The 22,005-nt window shown below is 30.5% G+C and overlaps 1 protein-coding gene and 1 non-coding gene across 6 annotated transcripts in view; both read right to left on the bottom strand.

Moving 5' to 3' along the window:
- js (jiangshi) overlaps window positions 1–22,005 on the bottom strand; it is a 57,547-nt gene that overhangs the window by 22,130 nt on the left and 13,412 nt on the right. The gene's annotated exons all lie outside the window — the stretch shown is intronic.
- On the bottom strand, window positions 32–104 carry TRNAK-UUU (transfer RNA lysine (anticodon UUU)). The gene has a single exon. It is a non-coding gene; the product is annotated as a tRNA-Lys (tRNA).

The following is a 22,005-nucleotide window of genomic DNA, read 5'->3' as shown; positions in this document are numbered from 1 at the left end:
AATAAATATTATAATAAAAAAAAAACTGAATCGCCCGAGCAGGGACTTGAACCCTGGACCCTTGGATTAAAAGTCCAATGCTCTACCGACTGAGCTACCCGGGCACTTACGTATGTTGTGGCAAATATTGTCTATCAACGCACACTCTTTGGTTTACCCAAACTCACCACTAAGGCAAGAGAGTTCTCTCCTTAACAAACAAGCATGACACCAACATTGGTATTGAATTGGCTTTGGCTATCTATTGACATACGGGTGGTGAGTAATGGATAGAGTTGCCAAGGTACAGAAATATTAAAACAAACGTTATAACTTAAAATGGGTATTTCACATGATGTTTCTTCGTCTCAGGGTTACTTCAAAAAAACTCTTTTAAGGCCGGTACAAGTGAAAATTAAAAGCTAAAAGTGCATAATGAAATCAAAACTAGGATGTTCGTTTTAGGACTCATCATAACATAACATAAAAAAATCGGTGGCATTGATTGCGTGTAATTTAATTTTTCTAAAAATATTTTTTTAAATTGATATAAGAAAGAGAGAAACCCCCACGATTTTTTCTTTTGTGCGTTTTTTCCTTATAGGGAATTATTGTTTATAGTAAAAATTTTCTTTTTAACATACATATGGAATTAAGAAAATTCTTTCTTTTAGGAATATATATTTAAAAATTCGAGTTTTAAAATATTTTTATTAAAAAGAAAATAATGAAAATTTAATAAATTCACTAAATCAAGATGTACTTTTCAAAAGGTAGTCTATTTATTATACCCTAAACCACATAGTGGTCAGGGTATAATAAGTTTGATCGGCCAAAAAATGTGCCTACCAGAAATATTGATTTTAGACCCCATAAAATATATACCGATCGACTCAGAATCACCTCCTGAGTCGATCTAGCGCTTGGTGTCCGTCCGTCCGTCTGTCCATATATTTGTTGTTCACAGGATTCCGGTCGCAATTATTAACCGATTTTGATGCAATTTGGTACGGATCGTCACCAAATTTGGCAAAAGGTAATCTTTTCCATCGCCCTTCAAGTCTCCAAAATTTCATCCAAATCGGTTTAGTTTAGATATAGCTCTCATATATATGTATCGCCCGATTTTCCCAAATTTGGCCACAAAACCTTTATTTATCAACCGATCTTACTTATGTTTGACCATACAGGCCTCATTTCTTAACTGATCTTACTCAAATCTTGCACAAGGTAACCTTTTGTGGTATTAATCAAACCCGCAAAATATTATGCAAATTGGTTCAGATTTAGATATAGCTTCCATATATATGTATCGCTCGATTTTCCCAAATTTGGCCATAGTACTCTTATTTATTAACCAATGTTACTCAAATTTCAAATTTTGATGTGCTAGCCAATCGTACTTATACGAACTTGTAGCTCTTACATAAGAATATTGCTCGATTTTTACAATTTTTATTTATTACCCACACTAATTTAACGATTTTCTCTTTTTTAATAATGGACTCAATATTAATGGCATACTAACTCCGTTGGTGCAATATCAACACAGCCAGTGTTGCTAGAAGTAGGGGAAATTTCCTATATGTAGTTTTTTTCTAATATTTAGCGTCTTGTAGGGACGAAGGGCCACAATGTAGGACATTTTCACTCAACACAATTTGTAATAATTTTTACATTTTGGTGGCTCTAGAGGAGGAAATTAGAAGCCGGCAAGGCTTGATCTTTAACAATGTGTGGTAAACTTTATTCCTGTAGAAAATTTTGTCAATATTTTATTTCTATAGAACATTTTGTCAAAATTGTATTTCTATAGAAATTTTTTTCAAAATATTATTTCTATAAAAAATTTTCTCAAAATTTTATTTCTGTGGAATTTTTTCTCAAAATTTTATTTCTATAGAATTTATTGTCAAAATGTTATTTCTATAGAAAAATTTCTCACAAAAATTTGTTTATAGAAACTTTTTCCAACATTTTATTTTTATAGAGATTTAACAAAAAAGATTACTAATTTGGGTAGAATTCTACCAACTGTGGCAACCGTGTTGGTAATACAAATTTATATTCTAAGTTATATACGCTTCATATTCATGTTTTAAGATAATAAAGTACTTAGAGCCATTTTTGCTTTGTAAAATTTTTTAAATTTAACGAAAAATATAGTAGGGAAAATTGTTTGGGAATGTATGGGAAAGTAGGGAACTTTTTTGTCCTTGTAGGGTAAACCGAACATTTTCCGTGGCAACATTGACTATGAGCTATAGTCAGATTGACACAAAGCACCCATAGACATGCACCCCTTAATTTTCTTAAATATGCAACTGCGGTTTATCTCCCAGACCTATATGATACCCCACGAATGGTTATGATTACTAATTCTGTAATGGTGGTTTAGGGTATAATATAGTCGGCCCCGCCCGACTTTCTACTTTACTTACTTGTTTATTTATCAATTAATTACATTTACAATAAAATTATAAATATAATTGTAAGCTATGTCTGTTAGGGTCTTAAGCTTCAAAAGGTAGTTAGTTTCGTTTGTTATTTTATTGTTCATGCTATTAGGTTGGTTAAAACACTCAAAAAAAGTTTACTTGGATCCAAAGATTTTGACCTTCCCTTAAGGATTTCGGTATTGATTCCGAGCCAACGATGCGGCTTCTTTAAAATAAAGAAATTTTTTAGCGACCTATCTGGCTTTAAATCTAGGACCAATAAAATTAAAATTAGGGTACAGATTTAATTTATCAAATTTTCATTCTCTTTTCGAGGTTTATTAATAAAGGTAGTCACGTACAAATAAATGCCAGTTTAAAAATCCAAATTATAACGGATACTTCAAAGTAAAAAATGTTTTCTTAATTCCAAAAAAACTTTAAACCAAAGACGCTAAATCCGCAAAATAAGTCTTAGCTTACATTTGAAGCGTTTTTATCTTAAATCTAAAGTTTCAATATTTCAGTTAATTTAAGGACAATTTCTTTAAATCAAAAATGTGTTTCTTTACTTTAAGGAAAATTAGCCTTAGTTCAAAGACATGCGACTATAACGGAAGGACGCAAATTTACAAAAATTGTGTCCTAAATTTAATGCAAAAAATGTTTGAAGCAAAGATTACAAACTTTATTTTAATTAAAATTTCATTGTTTTGAAGAAATTTGTCCTTAATATTTTGTAAATTTCGCATCCTAAAATTTAGGTTGCGTAATCTTTAATATCACGTAAATATTTTTTTTGTGCAGGATTTAAAATATTTTTTTTTATTTTTCTTTGAACGAATGATTTATATCTATGATAATGTCAAAAAGATTTTAATGTTTCAGATTTTATCCTCATTAGACGGTTTACAGCTTGTTTTCGACTTCACTTATTTGTAGTTGATGAAAAAGAAAAATGAATACATAACATAATTGTCGTCTCAAACCCAAAATCGAAAATCAAACTCGAAAATCTAGATATTTTTCACGGTCATTTTTTAATACAATTAATTACAAAATACGAAATGTTTCCCAGTTAATGTTTTGGATCTTTTCCATTTATTCTTTGAAAATACATCTCCGGAATTTTGTAAAAGAATTTAAGAAATAAAATATTTTGTAAAGGTTTCAAAAAATTCGCAAATTCTTGGTCTAAAATAGTTCGTATTAACAAAATGAAATAAAGCACCAAAAAAGAAAAACGTTGGGGCTTACTTTCATCAATAAATTAAGGTGTTCATTAGTAATGAAATGATATTCTAAACTTTATTATGAAACAACACCCCAAAAAGCGAAACATAAAAAGGTTTGGACCTTTATTTCATTTCCGTTTTAGGGATCTTATTACCCGAAGCCGAAAATACATATTTCATCAAAATATAATGTCATTGTGTTTTAATTTAGAGTTTTGTTGGGAAAATAAATAAATGATTCTGTAACATAATTCCCATTGAATGTTATTTGCAGATATATATCTCGCTTTATTCAAAAGTACTCCCTAAGGTACTTAAAAGTGCGATTAATTAATAACAAATGGTACCATCATTAATTGGCACTGATTGATTTTATATTGTCTCTGATTTCGCTAGTTTATCGAATAAATTTATTTTAAAACGAATTATTAATTTTAAATATATTGAGGTTTAGTTAAAGCATACGTTAATGAGATGGTATAACAGTTGTCTATAGCTGAAATGAATAATAGCCAATTATTAATTCATTTGAAATATTAAGTAATTACTCCAATCTATCATACTTCATTGGGGATTTGTTTAAAAAGCTTTACTTTACTATTTTATTCCAAACCAATGTTATAGTAAAGTTTTGAATTAAATTTGAAATGTATGTAGGCGTTTTTTTATTTTCATTATTCAATGTTAAGGAAAGACACCACACCTTTTTTTATGTGCGTTTGGCAACCAGTTACCTCCAGATAATTTGAAACATTACCCAGCTACTTCATACACGCTATAAATATTGTGTTACCATCTGTCGTCCACATATATCACTCAGCAATCATCACCCATTTATTTTAACTACCTCACCTATCGTCATCTCAATTTTTATAATCATCTCCAGTTCAATGATCGCCTCTATGGAAGTCAGTGTTTGTAGTTTGCCACCAAAGGTCTTTGAACTTTTTTATCTGGCCGGAGGATGGATAAGTAATTTGATAATTTTTAAATTAATATTGATAAACAATTTATTGCTGAATTGTGCTGAATCGTAGGAAATAATTACAAAGAGCATTTCCGATAAACTAATGGATTATTAAGTACGTTTGCATATCATCGTTATTGAAAAAGACTTTATTATGTATTAATAATATTCAAAAATAATACACACAAATATTTTTTTTATTATTATTTAATTTTAGATATTTAGGCCTAACTTAGTTTTCAAATAAAACTATTTTATTTCATATTCTCTCGACGTTTCTCCACTATTTGGGGGCTTTTTCAAGAATTCGTCTATTTAAACAAAGATTTTTAAAAGTTAAATAACAATCTTTCACAATACAAATATTAACAATACAAATATTAACAAAACAACTTACAGAAATTCAAGTGTTTTTGATTACATTTGTATAAACATTAAAACACGTAACATATTTTTTTTATTTTCATCGTATAGAATTTTTTGATAAAAAAAAATCTTTAAGAATGATTACAGTTTAACTTATGAGAAGCATGGCTTAGGCTTTTTTCAAATTTCGGATTTTTTGGATTTTTGGATTTTTTTCCAAAACTCCAGTTTTACAGCCGTATTCATAAAAAGTTAATTGACGTTGATAAACGATTGATAGACTATTTCGTGAAAAATAGCATTCATAAACGATTAATAGCTTACCAAACCTTTAACAAGTCTTTGGTAAATTGTAAAAATTTATTGTAGGATGTACACCCTCACAAAAAATCGCTTCTGTAACATTTTATTTATATGTTTGATATTTATATGTTTGATCTCTACCAATATATAATATGTTTGAAAGCATATTGGTCTAAACAATATATGTTTGGGTAGTCTAAGTTCCAAACATTTTGTATTTTTGCATCCAAATTCAATAATGTTGTCTTCCGAAAAACAATATGTTATTATGTGAACATATAATATGTTTGGAAGCATTTTGCACCCAAAAATATTATATGCTTAAAAAAAATCTCCCAAACAATATTGTGCTCGAAAATTTATTTATTTATTTATATATTTACAATCATAATGAATTATGAAAATAAACAGGTAATATAGGTGCTAACAACATAGGTTTTCGACCTGAATGCTCAAAATTTTGTTTCTGCCCAATTGTATATTCCCCGACATCTTTCTCACTTCCACGAGATTTTGTAGTTCTTAGCACCTTTTTCTGTAATACAAACATTGTAGAAGAAATTATTCAATTTTATGATTTTTTTTATTTTAATTTTACCTTTTGCCGGACGGGGATTCGAACAGCGGACCACACAGTTTGTAAGGATCAAAGAAGTAGCTGATCAATTGCCCAAGGAAAAATAAAATGTTAATTTTGTAATAACAAGCAACAACCACGAACTTAATTCAATATCGCTCCCTGTTAAATAGCGCTCCAAGCTACTAAACACATATATGTTTATAGGCTATTTCTAAATTAATATATGTTTGCATCCAAGCATATTATATTTACAAACATTTTATGTCCCAAACATAATATGTTCTAACATATTAACATATATGTCCCAAATATGTTATGCTAAGTGCACGTTAATGATTTTTTATGTATAAGGTCGTTAGAATTTTAGTTAAAGGCATCTTCAGACTTTTGCGATTTTTGAAAAGTCCATCTTTGACGTTAATACTCCACATTAATACCCAAAGAGACACAACAATATTAATTTTAGTTATTATCACAATATAGGTTAGGTTAGGTTATAGAGGATGACACCAAATCCCTAGAAAGGAAAAATGGCGTCCACTTTAGACCATATTGGTCCATTGTTATTTCACATAGTTGTTTCCTCTTCGTCATCTATCTTCATCTGCCAAGGTTGGTCACATCTCACAATATAACTACACAGAAAAAAATTTCACGAAAATTTTTCAAATTAAAGTCTTAATTGAGTTTTAAAAAATATTCAATTAATAATTTAATTGATTCAACAAATTTTTTAATTGAAAAAATCATCGATCACAAAAATTAATAGTATCAATTAATTTTTTAAATGGATCAATTAATTTTTTAATTGACTTTCAATTAATTTTTTAATTGATCATTTCTGCGATTGAAGACATTTCAATTAATAATTAAAGGCCGGTACTATGTTTATTCTTGCGAGAAAAATTTATAGAAACCATTATTTCGCGGTGTTTATTTAGGTAACAGAAAACGCTATTTAACAGGGAACGATATTGAATTAAGTTGGTGGTTGCAGCTTGCTATTACAAAATTAACATTTTATTTTTCCTTGGGCAATTGATCTTCTACTACTTTGATCCTTTGTATATTTTCGGAACAAAAATATGATTCGTGTTTGCGTTATAAACCCACACAAATAGTTTTAATAAATAAATAAATTATTTCTTAATTCACATTGCAAATGGCGCCATGCTATAAACGTTTGTTTTTCAACTCGAAAAAAAAACAAAGTACCACAAATGGAAAAATTTCGCTAGTTTTTCGCATTTTGTGGTTTTGTATGGAGTTTCAACGCGAAAACCGAACAGTGTACCGGCCTTAATTTCGTGATTGTAGACACAAAACTTTTTTGTGTGTACAGGGTGTATCGTTTTGGATTCTTCCAAACAGTATCCTTTTTCTAACCATAAGAATAATTCGTTCGAAGTATAAGAAAGTGTTTCAAATTGAAAAGTGGTCTAAATATATTTCAGTTGATTGTTGAAGAGGCATCCATATGCGAAATCCACGAAAATTATGATTGTCTCTATTGAATTTACTATTTGAATTTTTAATTATATATTATTATAAGGATAATTTGATTCCACTAAAAAGAATAAATATTAACATACATATCTCTTTATAAATTATCCTTCGTATTAACCCAATTATGGAATGTACTTATTTTCATAATTGAAAATTTATCCCGGCAATTGATTCAAATCTAAGCCCCCCCCTACGAATGCAATATTAAAACCATTTCATGTCTGCGTTAAGCAAAAATCAGATATTTGTTTTTTATTGATATTGACTCGACATAAAAACTGCAACTGTCTAAGATCTTACACACGATTTCCCTCATCCTGAAGAAAGATAGGCAGGCCGACAGACAGACAGACATGCAACTTCAATTGTTGTTGTTGTTGTTTTTATTTTTATTGTTTCTTGATTGTATAGAGGTTTCCATGTCATGATGATGGTGATGTGAGGAATGCCTTCTTAACAAAAGGAAATTAATAATAATGCTATCTCTGTTGGAAAATCTAAACAACAACAATAACTGTTGTTGTTGTCTGCGTGTATGTGAGTGTGTTTGTTTTTCACTATTTTGCATTGTTTTTCCCTCAAATCTCTATATAATGCAAATGTTAGGGCCATAATCCAAACGAGCGAAACAACAACCCACCAATAAACCAACCAACCAACCAACCAACTTTTCTAATCTGTTTTTCGAAAAATCATCACCATTGATTACATTGACACGCTACTTGGACAAAAAATAAATATTTGAAAGATTGAAAGCCAATGCAAAATTGCTCTTTTGATGTCTCGTTATCAACAATTCAATCGAATGGGAAATCTAAATGTAGGGATTGTAAAGCGGTATTCGTCATTAGCTAATCCATTCATACCTAACTAACAACTGACTGATAAGAATGTGAAATATTTGTGGGAAAAAAACAATTACAACAGTGTAACAATGTAACATGTAAATGAAAATATCAAGCCGTTATATTCGTGGACATGCATTCTTAGAATAGGGGAAAAGTGTGTTGTATTTAGGAATTTAAATTTCATAATTTATGCCCATGTTATAAACAGTCACTTACAGCTTTGCTCCGCGTTATGACCACTCTTGCAGTAGTCATTACACTTTAAGCCCATAAACTTGCCTATCAGGCAGCAGCGTTGCCAATTTAGCTTTTTTCCCGCTAGATTTGGCTTTTTTTGAAGACGTTTAGCGGGAAAAAAATGCATTTAGCTTTTAGCTTTTTTTCTGGCTTTTTTTCATGAGCCTTTTAGCTATTTTTGGCTTTTTTAATTTTCGATATGTTCCTATTGAAATATGGATAAAACTTCGTTTTTATCTAAGCCTTGCTGTCAGAATAAGGTTTTCCACATATTTCAATTCCTTATATAAACTGTCAGTAAATTATTAGGAATATTAGCATTTGACTCGTTTATCCTTTTTATGTTATTATAATATTCTAAAGTTATTATGATATTACTAAATTAAAATAGTAGATGTGAATTGCTTTGTACATTGAAAAAATATTGTGGTGAGGCCAAAGATTTCATTTCCTTAAAATACGAACGCGAATTTTGGTTATTATAGCATTTTTGAATTTATCTTATATAAACTGTTTTCCTTGTCCAATAGCCGATAAATTCTTTTTGTCCTTATAGTTAAGTGATTCAACTTAAAAATGGGTATCTTTTCATGAAAGAAGGCTAAAAAATTCTTAAAATTAATGAAATAGTCTTTAAATTTGTGGAGTTTTGTATCTTGACCACAAACCAAAATAGCGTTCAAAAATAGAAGAGGTTTTTCAACATTTTATTTTAAAAACGTATACATAGAATAATTTCTACTTAAAGTCGAGTCTGAATTTGGAAATTTAAGTTGTCGTTAGCACGTTTTTAAAGCACTGTGATAGCTCATGAAGAAAAAGCTGAAAAAAAACGAATATTTAAATTCAAATTGGACTCGGAATCAATACCAAAATCATTAGTGTACAAAATCTTTGGAACCGAATATAGAAATAATTAAGGAAATAAAGTTTTGAATGTGGTATTATTTTTTTAACATCAAAAAATGCAATGAAAAAATTCGTAGTGATAGGATCAAAACAAATCTGCTATATATTAATTGAATGGATTTATATTTACGAAAATTGGACAACAATAGGTTTGTATGGGAAATTTTCGAATAAAAGTTATTCAATATAAACTTGCAAGACAGTTAGAATGGGCTTTATTCTCTTGGGTAAAATTAGGAGAAGTGTTCACGTTCACGAATTTATCATTAATTCAGTTAAAACGAAATATATTGATATTTTCTAATGCAGTTCTATGTGACATTATGCAATATATCGCACATTGGACTTGTTGATGATTAACCAGCTGGCAATTGCAAGTTTACTGGGAAAAATGTTTTTACTAGGAAATATAAACGAAGGACTTCCAGTAAAAATTTGTGATAGTAATCAAAATGTATCGAGTACGCAAACAGAGCTAATATGACTTAAATTTTCTTACAGTCTCACAGAAATTGAATTAAAATGAATATAATTAAAATAATATGCATTTTAAGTGAAATAAAGCCTTTAAGTTTGTTAAATTTCAATCAAAAATGTGACTTTTGATACAAAAAATTTTAGCTTTTTTTCTAGCTATTTTTTAAAATTTTTTAGCTTTTTTTGGCTAGTTTTTTGGACAAATCTAGCGGTTTTTTGTGAAACAATTCTGGCAACGCTGTCAGGCAGCGATATCAGGAGAGGAATTCTCTGACATCTACCTATGGCCAGGCGTCCATATTAGGGATTTTATTGCTGGTTAGCATATTTATTTATGCCAACATTTGTTGAAGCATTACTTCTCAGCCAATTTGTCAATATTTCATTCTGACTACAGTGATTACATAGAAAAAATATCACCAAAAATATTCCCATTTAAAAATTTGATTGAAATCTTGAAATCTTTTTCAATTAAAAAATTAATTGATACTATTAAACTTTTAATCAAACTACAAACATCAAGTCAATGATGGAAATTTTTTAAATTTTCAATTAAAAAATTAATTGATACAATTAACATTTTAATCAAACTCGGAAGAGTAAGACAGTTAAAAAATTATAAATATATATATTTTTAAATTTTTGGGAAACAATCGATTTTTGAATAAAAAAACAAGGTTTAAAAATACTTATAGAAAGTGATTGAAATATACACAGAAAAAATGTTCAAGAAAATTTTTCCAATTAAAATCTTAATTGAGTTTTTACAAATATTCAATTAAAATTTAATTGATTTAATTGAATTTTTTTAATTGAAACAAAAATCAGCCACAAAAATGAATAGTATCAATAAATTTTTTAATTAACTTTCAATTAATTTTTTTTATGGATACTATCATTTCATTGATTGAAGACATTTCAATTAAAAATTTAATTGGATCAATTAATAGCGTGATTAAATCTGAAAAAAAAATTGATGTGTGTAGTATAGTGGTTAAAAATTAATTGAATTTTGCAATCAACATAAATTAAAAATTTTGAATCAATTCAAAAATTAATTGAAATTTGCTAATGCAATCAATTAAATTTTTAATAAAGTATTTTTTTGATGCCCAATTTAAACTGTGATTAATACTATCATTTTCGTGATTGAAGACTTTTCAATTAAAAAGTTAATTGGAACAATTAATTGCATCAATTAATTTTGTTGCATCAATTATCTAAAGGCAATTTATGCAACATGACATTAAGGGAATCAATTCCCGAGGTACACAAACATGCCATTCGCTGAACTTAATCTACATTTATTTAGAAAAATTCGGAATAAGTCTTTTAGGTGATTTTGTGATAATTTGCGGGCTTCTGGCAGCCAATTTTATTATCCATGAGCTAGTCTGTATGCTTGGAAAATTATCTGAAAAACATCGCTTTATCCCACATTGAATCCTTGAAAATGTTTTATGGCCTATTTCTAGGGTTTCTTCCAGATATTTATAAGAAGCTTTTTTACCCTTCATAAAATATAAAAATGGCTCTTCGTACAATAGTGATGGCAAAATACGTTCGCACTTTTTTGGAACCTTTCTCATCACCATGGTTATAATACTACACAGAAAAAAATTTCACGAAAATTTTTCCAATTAAAATTTTAATTGAGTTTTAAAAAATATTCAATTAAAAATTTAATTGATTCAACAAAATTTTTAATTGAAACAAAAATCAATCAAAAAAATAATAGTATCACTTATTTTTTTAATTGGATCAATTATTTTTTTAATTGGCCTTCAATAAATTTTTTAATTTATACTATCATTTCTGTGATTGAAGACATTTCAATTAAAAAATTAATTGGATCAATTAATTTCGTGATTGAACCAGAAAAGAAATTTTTTCTGTGTACTTAAAAGATTTTACTGGAGGTATGGGGATTGAATCGGATGTTTCAATGCTATCGCAGAATTTTTAATAACCGCTTTAATAGTAGTCTCCACTCTGCTTTGTTTGCAATAAAGAAAACTAAAAATTTAAAAGAAAAAACTAATTTTCTATGTTTAAAATTTCGCTCTGGAGAAAAATCTCATTAAGGGTTAACACGTAACTAGAGCAGCGGAAGCCATTAACCACATGATGAATTTCCTCAATACTCCATAACAAAATTTCCATGTAAAACTCAAACTGATAGTCTTACATGGTGTAAAAAAGTCAGTTACGGTCATTTTAGCTTTTTTCTAACTTATTTCAATATTTGCCAATCATTTGGTTATTTGATGTTAAAATGTTAAAATTATTTTATGGCACACATGCTTTAGCAAACTCATATGTTTACTTGAAATACAATATGGATGGTGATTATTGTGGTTTTTATTTGTCAACACAGCCCTTTAAGGTATTTATTTATGATGATAGAATCGCAACTATATAAGGAATATATACCCAGAAATAACTCTCACAATGCGAAGGCTGTAAAGATTACCTTTAAAATGAAATATGAGTCTCCTAAAATGGAAACTTTTAACAGTTCCAATAATACTTAACAAATATGTATGGGGAAATGGTTAATATATAACAAGTATATATGAGGGCAGTTCGGAAACTTCTTAGCCTAGCACAAAAAGCGCGGTATAAACAGAAAAAAGTTAAGTGTTTTGGAAACTTCCATCTCTGTTATGAATACATGTTAAATTTTGTTTCGATCTGGCAACTCCTTCATATAGAAACAGGTGTTCAAAAAAAGTCGCGTCCGCAATTTTTTTACAATGGAAAAATTAGAAATGCGTGGTGTCATTAAATATTTACATAAAAAAAGGTTTATCGGGACAAGAAATTCATAATGATATGGTGAATGTGTTAGGTGAAAGTGCTCTTTCGTATGCAACAGTAAAAAATTGGGTTGCTGAATTTAAACGTGGTCATTCAAGCATTGAAGATGAACCACGTAGTGGACGTCCAAAAACAGCAACAACAACAGAAATTGTAGCCAAAGTGCATGATATGGTATTAAATGATCGACGAATAAAAGTGCGTGAAATTGCTAATATCATGGGCATCTCAAATGATCGAGTCCATTTAATTTTGCATGAAGAACTCCAGATGAGAAAGCTTTCTGCAAGATGGGTGCCGCATTTGTTAACAGTCGATCAAAAACGCATAAGAATGAACATTTCTCAAGCTTGTTTGGATCGTTTGAAGCGAAATAAAATGGATTTTAAGCGTCGTTTCATAACTGTTGATGAAACATGGATCCACCACTATACTCCAGAGACAAAAGAACAATCCAAATAATGGACTGAAGCTGGAAGAAGTGCCACAAAGAAGGCATAAACAATTCTATCGGCTGGTAAGGTTATGACAACGGTGTTTTGGAACTTCAAAGGTATTTTATTGATTGACTATCTGCAAAAGGGTAAAACAATAAATTCAGAGTACTATTGCAACCTTTTGGATCAATTAAATGTGCATATTCGAGAAAAACGTCCTGGCTTACAACACAAAAAAATAATTTTTAATTAAGACAACGCACCAGCGCACAAGAGTGTTTTAACAATGGCTAAAATCAACGAATTAAAGTACGATTTGCTTGACCACCCACCTTATTCTACTGATTTAGCTCCAAGTGACTTTTACTTGTTTCCAAATCTAAAAAAATTCCTTGCTGGCAAGCGTTTTACCTCAAATGAAGATGCAATTACAGTTGTAAACCACTATTTTGAAGACCTTGGGGAAAACTATTTTAATCAAGGGATAGAATTGCTAGAAAAGCGTTGGACTAAGTGTATTGAAGTTTCAGGAGATTATATTGAAAAATAAAAATATTTTTGAAAAACTGACTAATCTCTTTCATTTATAGGCTAAGAAGTTTCCGAACCGCCCTCGTAACGCAGTAAGTTCGGCCGGGCCGAATCTTATATACCCACCACCATGAATCAAATATTAAAGTTTCCTTTGAAATTTCAGGGGGGGTTTGATGGGAGATATTCTCCCAAGCAGAGCAGTTCAACCAGTACACTTCCCGAAGATAAATTTAAAGATTTTACCTATGAAGACTATACAAGATTCTGGATTTATAAGAACCATTTTTGTTTGAGTTTTAGAGAAATCATTAACATCTCTTGTAAGTGTGCAAGATAATGATGAAATTACGCCTTGATTTGAAATCTAAAATCTGTAGATTTTCATCCACATTATTTAAATGATTACGAGAAGTAAAATCTGGAAATATTACATTCAGTTTCAAGCAATTTCCATGATCAGTGCGCCTTCTATACCCTCAAGAAGTGAAATCGGCATATATGGAGGCTTTATCCAATGGACCGATAAAAACTAAATCCGATACTTGTTTTTTTTTTTTTAATTCTAAAATCCCAGTATATTTACAAATCAGATAAAAACTATGGTTTTTATAAGCCCAAAAAGTAAAATCGGGAGATCGGGCTATACTAAAACATTGACCGATACTCACCATTTTCGGCACATCTCTTTATGGTCTTAAAATACCTCTAGATTTTCAATTTGAGGCAAATTGAAAAAAACTACTACGATTTTTATAAGCCCAAGAAGTAAAATCGAGAGATCGGTCTATATGGGGGCTATACCAAAACGTGGACCGATTTTCATCATTTTTGGCACACCTTTTTATGGTTCTAAAGTACCTCTAGATTTTCAATTTCAGGCAAATTGGATAAAAACTACGGTTCCTATAAGACCAAAAAGTAAAATTGGGAGATCGGTCTTTATATGGGGCTATACCAAAACATGGACCGATACTCACCAATTTGGACACAGCTCTTTATTGTCTTCAAATACCTCAAGATTTCCAATTTCAGGCGAATTGGATAAACGCAACAGTTTCTATAAGCCCAAGACCCCAAATGGGGAGGTCGGTTTATATGGGGACTATATCAAAACCGATATAGCCCATCGAACTTGATCTGCCTGCAGACAAAATACGAGTTTCAGCACGATTGCTCCATTATTGAAGACTGTAGCGTGATTAAAACAGACAGACAGACAGACATACGGACATGGTTAAATCGTCTTAGAATTTCTCCCTGATCAAGAATATATATACTTTATATAGTCGGAAATCGATATTTCGATGTGTTACAAACGGAATGACAAACTGATTATACCCCCGTCACCATTCTATGGTGGTGGGTATACAAATATTTCACTGTTGCAGAGCAATAAAATCGAATTCACATGTCTTCTTATTAATAACCATCTAAAATGGATTAAAATTCTTCACCTCGTTAGCAGTGACCATTAATGTATGGGTTGCGCATGCGCAAATGCCATCAGTCACATCATGGTTTTCATAAATGTGCATTCATTTCAATCAAATAAAATAAATCATGCGTGAGAAATAAATATCCCATTATGATATGGCAAAGTTGAATTGTGCTAGATTCACTTTCCATTACCAGCTGGAAAGGTCAGTCAAACTCCACCGCCGCTCTCCGTCACTACACCTTTTGCCACAGCAATCTTGATCAGTTTGACTGAGTGGGTTTCTTGTGTGCAAATGATTGAATCGCAGTGATCGCAATCTGATTTATTTGTTTATGTGAATGAATCTTTTTAAGATGCCGCGATGCAGAAGGAGATACATTGGCCCAAACACAAAGCCATTTGGTTAAACTTAGACTCTCGAGGAAATTTCTTTTGCCATTTCGGTGAAGATGTTTAAATTCCTTGGGATATTATTTTGACCCGGTAGTATTCTTAGCATTAAATGACATACTTCCTACAGTCTATTTGCTGTCGACCCAAAAACAACATCACCTAATTGAAGTTGCCAACTGACATTGAGAGATTTCTGTCGTTCTGTACAGAAATCCATTTGATCTCTATCTTGGTGCTTGATATTCGTCTGTCTTATATGTGGGTTTTAGTTCGTCACTCTCATCGCCAAAAAAAAACCAAATAAATCTACCAACAATTCATGACTTCAATCAAAGGCCATGAGGCTTCTGATTCGGCTGAGGTGGCGGTGATGATTGCAGTTAATGAATATTGTTGTTGTTAGTTGTTGTTGCAAATGAGGAAATCTCGTCAAGAATAATTTGCTCGATTATTCATTAATTCTTGTCATTTCAACCGGTATTAGCCACATTTACAAAGCGATAACCATCTTATTTGTACAATGGTACCTTTGAGTGCAGCGATGATCCACAACTACTATTGCTAGTTGGTCTGTATGCGAGAGCTTATTTATGACAGTTGTCATTCCCATAATTCTGCTTGTGTCGCCTAAAGCGTCAACACTTAAGAGACTCTTCTACTGATTTGCAAAGATATTCTGTCACTTTGAAAAGAATTTGTCATTGGTCATTTGATTACATCTGCTCATTGTGTCAATTTTTCCATTGCTTTCAGTGTGATTGATAGCTAGTGTTTTCAGAATTACTTGTAATTATTTTCTTTAGACGGTTTTTGTTTTGTGGAATTAATAAAAGATTTTTTGTTTTTTTTTTATTGGAAAATTTTCCAAAGGAGGATTCAATTGATGTGGGAGTATTGGTATTATACAATTGTATAAACTTGAGGCGTATGATTAATAAATATTCACAATAATCATACGATTTGATGAATTCATTAATATATGAACTATTTTGATGTCGTAATATGTCCTTGAACATCCTCCATGTTCCGAAATTTGAAATCATAAATCGCAAAATTTTCATTTGACCATAATTTCTTAACCCTGCAAAATTACAAACTTAAATCTTGGCAATATACTTATTTTTCATGGGAAGTTTAAATTAAAATTATATTGGAGTCCAAGAGTATATATTTTTTCGTTACAAGAATAATAAATTCTTGCGATTCCGAATATCGGAACATGGGGGATAATTACTTTCATTCACAGTAGTAAATTATTGTGAATTAAGTCATAATAAATAAAGTTTGATTTAAGCAAAGTATTTGTATAACATATTCATATACACGATGATCAAAATCTTTAACTTTAAGGTTGGAATCGGCCTTTAGCAATTAATAAATTAATCGCAACATAGGCATTTTGTTCAAAAATTTTGTAAATCATAAAAATGAGAGCTTCATCCATGCAGATATGATTCATGTTAATTTCGTAGAGTATTTTTACAATTTTTTAGCTAGATTAGGTTAGGTAGGTACATAACATAATTTCCCGTAGGTTAATTGGTGCAAATTGCCACTTACGGATCTATCTCATGATTGGTACCAGTTCTCCAGTTACAAAATAAACTGAATCCTAACAGTTTATCACAGTCTATGGAGTGGTTCTATAATACTGTCCCAGAACGTATCCTTTGGGATGAGTCCAAGTCGTATCCTATAGTGCAAATTTTTCCCCTCAATGACGTACCCATGTTAAAGTGACCGGCCCCTTCCATACGTTATGACCAGAAATAGGACTTGTCCATATACACCAAAGCCTAGTTTTGTACCGGTCCTGGGGTTAACCCATTTTCCGTAGGGTAGTGACTGCCGACTTAAACAGTCCATTGTGATACCACAAGGGTGAACTTTTCTTTTATCAATGAATGTTGCCCGATTCTATGTTTAGCTCAGTGACAAGGGAAGTCCTTTTCATAGCGGAGTTCAGTGCTTCACATTGCGGCGAAACCATTTGGAGAAGCTTCGAAAAACTCAGAAATGTCACCAGCATTACTGCACACAAAGAAAATTTCATTAAAATTGAGCCAACGAAACTATTTCATTGATATAATGAAACCTTTTCATTGCGGCAATGAAAACATTCGTTAATAGTACGAAACTTTTCGTTGATTAAAAGAAAATTCATTGTAATAACGAAAAACTTCGTTATATCAACGAATTTGTTTCATTGGCTCAATGACACATTTCGTTAATATAACGAAGTTTTTTCTACCAGTGTGAGAGGGGATAATTTACCGCTGAAAAATTGGGTGTTTGGTCGAAATTGGCATTGAACATGTATGCAAAACGTGCAAAATTTGGTCCCACGATAGTTCCCAATTTTACCTAAGACCTGTTAATTTTTATAAATATAAATTGGTAGATTTAAAATAACTCATTTCATAAATGTTGTATGTATTTCAAATGATTTCATTGTTAAATATACCATTGCTGAAATTCGATGGCATAATTTCATCATAATTTTGGCTATTTGATGGACATTACCATTGTTGCTTTTGGCACACCATACCATGCCACCTTGACTTGAATGAGGTGGCAAAATGCGGATAAACTTTTAGCTGTCACCTTTGATGAAAATGTCAAGCAGCAAAAATTCCCTTAAAAAAGCATCAGTTAAAACGCCTCGTTATGTGTTGTTGAGGCGGAGAAAAACTGGCGCTGGAGTTGATGGTCATACAAAAAACTATTTTTTTTCAATTGAATTGGCTATTGCTGTGAACAATGTTTTATTGTATGTTACGTTGGTATGGTCATGTTTAATTTCTTTATTTAAATGAGGACAAATGTTGATTTGGTTACAATAATTTTGAATTAAAACTTGGAATAGCAATAGACCTGGTATCTGGTATATATGAAAAAGTTTTGGTAAAGTGATGACCAAGAAGTCAGAAGGCAATATAAAGATAAAATAATATTCATAATAATTTACTGAAAATTTATCGAAAGAATTTGTATTGTAATGGTATGTTTAAAGTTTACGTTAACTTTTATGGATGTGGGACACAGTATATTCTTACATTTTAAAATTTTGACTGAATTCTACGAAATTAAGTTTGTTGCATTTAAAACACCATAACGCAGTTTTAAAGAATATGCTTTTCTGGAAAATCTATAGGACTTCTGTGTAATCTGAAACCAAAATTGAAAATTCAATTTGTCCTTTTGTAATGTTGGTAAAAAAATCTGTGTAGAATAAAAATATCTCTATTCTCTACTACAATCAAATTGTTTATTTGTAAACAAAAACTCAATTTAATGCGCACTGTATCTTTTAAGATACAGCCACTATTTTTGCAAAAACACAAAAGAAAATTAGAAAATATCTGCATAGCACAGATGTTCTTTTTGCCATTGTGCATAGTATTTATTTTTTCGGAGGAACCGCTGATCTTCTGCCTTTAATGGTTAATCAAATATCGATTACTATATAACAGATTTTTCTTAAAAACAAATTATTTTCCTTACACGAAATGGAATAAATTTGCGAGTGTCAATATTCGTCTGGGAAAAACAAAATGACGGGATAACAATCTATCTATGGTATTATGATTATTATTTAAAGTTAGTTAAAAGATATTAGGAAACTTTAAGCCTTTTCTGAGAAACGAAATTTTAAACACACGAAGTTTTTCTTTTGACGCTAAAATATTCATTAAAACCCAGTGAATCCCAGATTGGAGTTAATCATTCCACAGCTTGTAATCAAATCGGGCTTATGTACTCTAAAATAAAATAATTTATATAAATGGTGAGTTTCGTTTGTCTAAAATTTCGTTCCGGTGGATTTATTTATTTTTTTTTTTTGGTAAATTTTTAAGTTTTTTTTTTTAGTTTTAGAATTTTTCGTGTTAGTGCCTTAGCAATTTTTGATGTATGTCATTTATATTTTAAATCTCATTATTGCTCTACTTTATATATCTATCAACATATGGCCCATGGATGCTCAGTTTGATTAAATAAATAAATTTACCATTACTTTTATATTCGTTTTAAAACTAACAAAAACGTACTTTGAATTTAGGCACAAATATTGCCTTATTTACCAATTTGTTGAATAAAAACGAAATAAAAATAACCTTTTCCTCGAAGTAAGTTTTCTAAAAACAAGAAAAAAAACTAAAATTTAATTTTTTTCTGTGTTTTTAGAATTCCTTAGCTTGTCTTATAGCTGTGGTATAAAAAAATATTGTCTTCCTGCTTAAACCTCATTCATAAATATATACATATTTTTTTTCAAATCCACATTAAGAATTATTCTACATTACAAAGAGACCGTCTTTAGCTTAAGGCACTAATGGTGATGGAACAAATGGATTAACTACTACGATCACCCAAACGAAATTCTGACGGCCTAAGTAATTAAGACCATTTAAGTCGACATTTCAATGAAAAACAAAAAACTGAATTATTCTCATGCTAAGCAGGGTGACCGTGACGCTAATGTTTAACGTCCATTGGTAATGAACTTAAATCATTTTGATCACTGTAATAGTCCATGTAGTGGAGTAATGTCATTGCGCATGCGTAAATATTCGCTGCATTGATACGCTCGTCTTAACAAAAGCATTCATTGCAATAATCACAGTGACAATGAGAAGAAGCTCATTTTTGTTTTAAGCTCAGCTGAATGAAAAAGTGCATTTGTTTTAATCAGATGGTGTTGATGTTGTTGTTGTTGTTATTATTGTTGCAAGCCATGCAATAAGCCAATGTAGTTTCGTTCAATGAGATATCGATGTGTGAATATGTGTGTGTTTTATGCAAAGCAATGAACCAAAAATTACAATGTGTGCGTTTATTTGTTTCGATTTAACTCGCACACATATTCTATGAAACGATGGATTCGGCGTTTTTTGTGCTCTCATCGTGGGAGGATGTTCAAATTGGAGATTACCTTGCAGAATTGTAGAGTATTTCGAGTATTGAGTATTGAATGACGTCGTCATGTTTACATTTTCTTGAATGCCTAATGAAACAGAGTTTGTCCGTCTGTTAGTCCGCCTTCGCCTCTGTTTGTAATGTACAACCATACAAGTACATTCGTTTATGGATTTATCTAAAGAGAATGTGTTAAGGTCATCTGGCGCTTTGTTGTATTCTTTTTTTGACACAGTGGGGGAATAAACGGAACAGTTAGAAAATGGTTTTCTACGAAAAAATTTTTCTGGTAGCTACTACCACAATAAACAAAAATTTAAAGGATATGTCCTTTTTTAAGGTCTGCAAATATTTATAACCCATCAACAGCGATAGCAAAATTTGCTAGCTGATTCTAATGGATCATGATATTTTTTGTAGCTTCAATGGACGACAATTTCTTAACTTACCTTTCAAGATATTTCGTATCTAGAAGTATAGAGTGATAGTTTTACCAATGTTAGTCCGATTTCAAAAAAGATGAATCGCTTTGACGCATTAGCTCTAATACTTTCCTTGAGAATTGTTATAAGCATTTTTTCTCTTAAATTTACAAATGCTATCAATTTATGGAAAATTGGTAAAAAATCTTCCCCACTGTGTACTACTGTGTGGGGTATAGTTTTTTTTTTACTTCAACAAATTTGGCATAGTTTTCAAATAGCATATTTGGATGATGTTTTTGCTAGTATTGTATATTTCTATGTAATTTTCTTTGATTTAGCTAGGGTTTGGTCTTTATTCATTTTTGTTCCGAAATCTTTGCAAAACGAAATATGAGTTTATGAATTTCGGAAACGGAAATCTTCAATGCAAACTCAAAAGCTCTTAGTCAGAGTAGCAACAATTGTTGAAAATTTTACAAAAAACACGAAAAAAACCATATCAAAAAACAAATAATCATAAATTATAAAACATGGAGAAAAAAAAAACAAAACAAATAAAAAAACAAATGAACAACCCAAAACAAAATTCATTCATTCATAAAAGAGTAGGTCTTCTCTGATCACCTATGCTTAGAGTTATGTGATTAACAAGATTTTGATTATACCGCTTGCTACTCCAGCCATTATTAATATGGTCAAACAGCTTGACCAGTGTAGACATACAGATGGCAGATATAAATATTTAATTTGTAACACTCTTCATGCATATTATTGGAAGATTTTTCAATTCCTTTTGATTTGTTTGCTTTGTCTGAAATATCAACAGCATTTGCATTAAATGATAAAGTAGTTCAATGGTCACAATGGTTAACACAAATGTCTTTCCAATCGATATTAACAAATTATAATTAAAACTGCCCTTCATGGTGCTCATTTTCAATTTCCATATTAAAGAAGATTGGCATTTTACAATTACCACTTTTGTGTACAATTTAAAACAAAATGGTTTTGAAACTTTTGGAAGGAAAAATGTGGTTAATTGTTCATATGTGATTGTGATTACAAAGTTTTTCTGTGGTTTCCCATCCAAACAAACCTTGGCATTAACCTTTGAGGTTTCTGAATGTCTATGAAAAATGTGTGAAAGAAATAAAACTTATTGGAGTTTTTTTGTTTTTTTTTTGCAATTTGTTAAA

The sequence above is a fragment of the Haematobia irritans genome, chromosome 1 (assembly GCF_050003625.1).
Source record: "Haematobia irritans isolate KBUSLIRL chromosome 1, ASM5000362v1, whole genome shotgun sequence".
Taxonomy (NCBI): Eukaryota; Metazoa; Arthropoda; class Insecta; order Diptera; family Muscidae; genus Haematobia; species Haematobia irritans.
The sequence above is the reverse complement of the archived record's forward strand: the minus strand, read 5'-3'. Positions and strand labels throughout refer to the sequence as shown.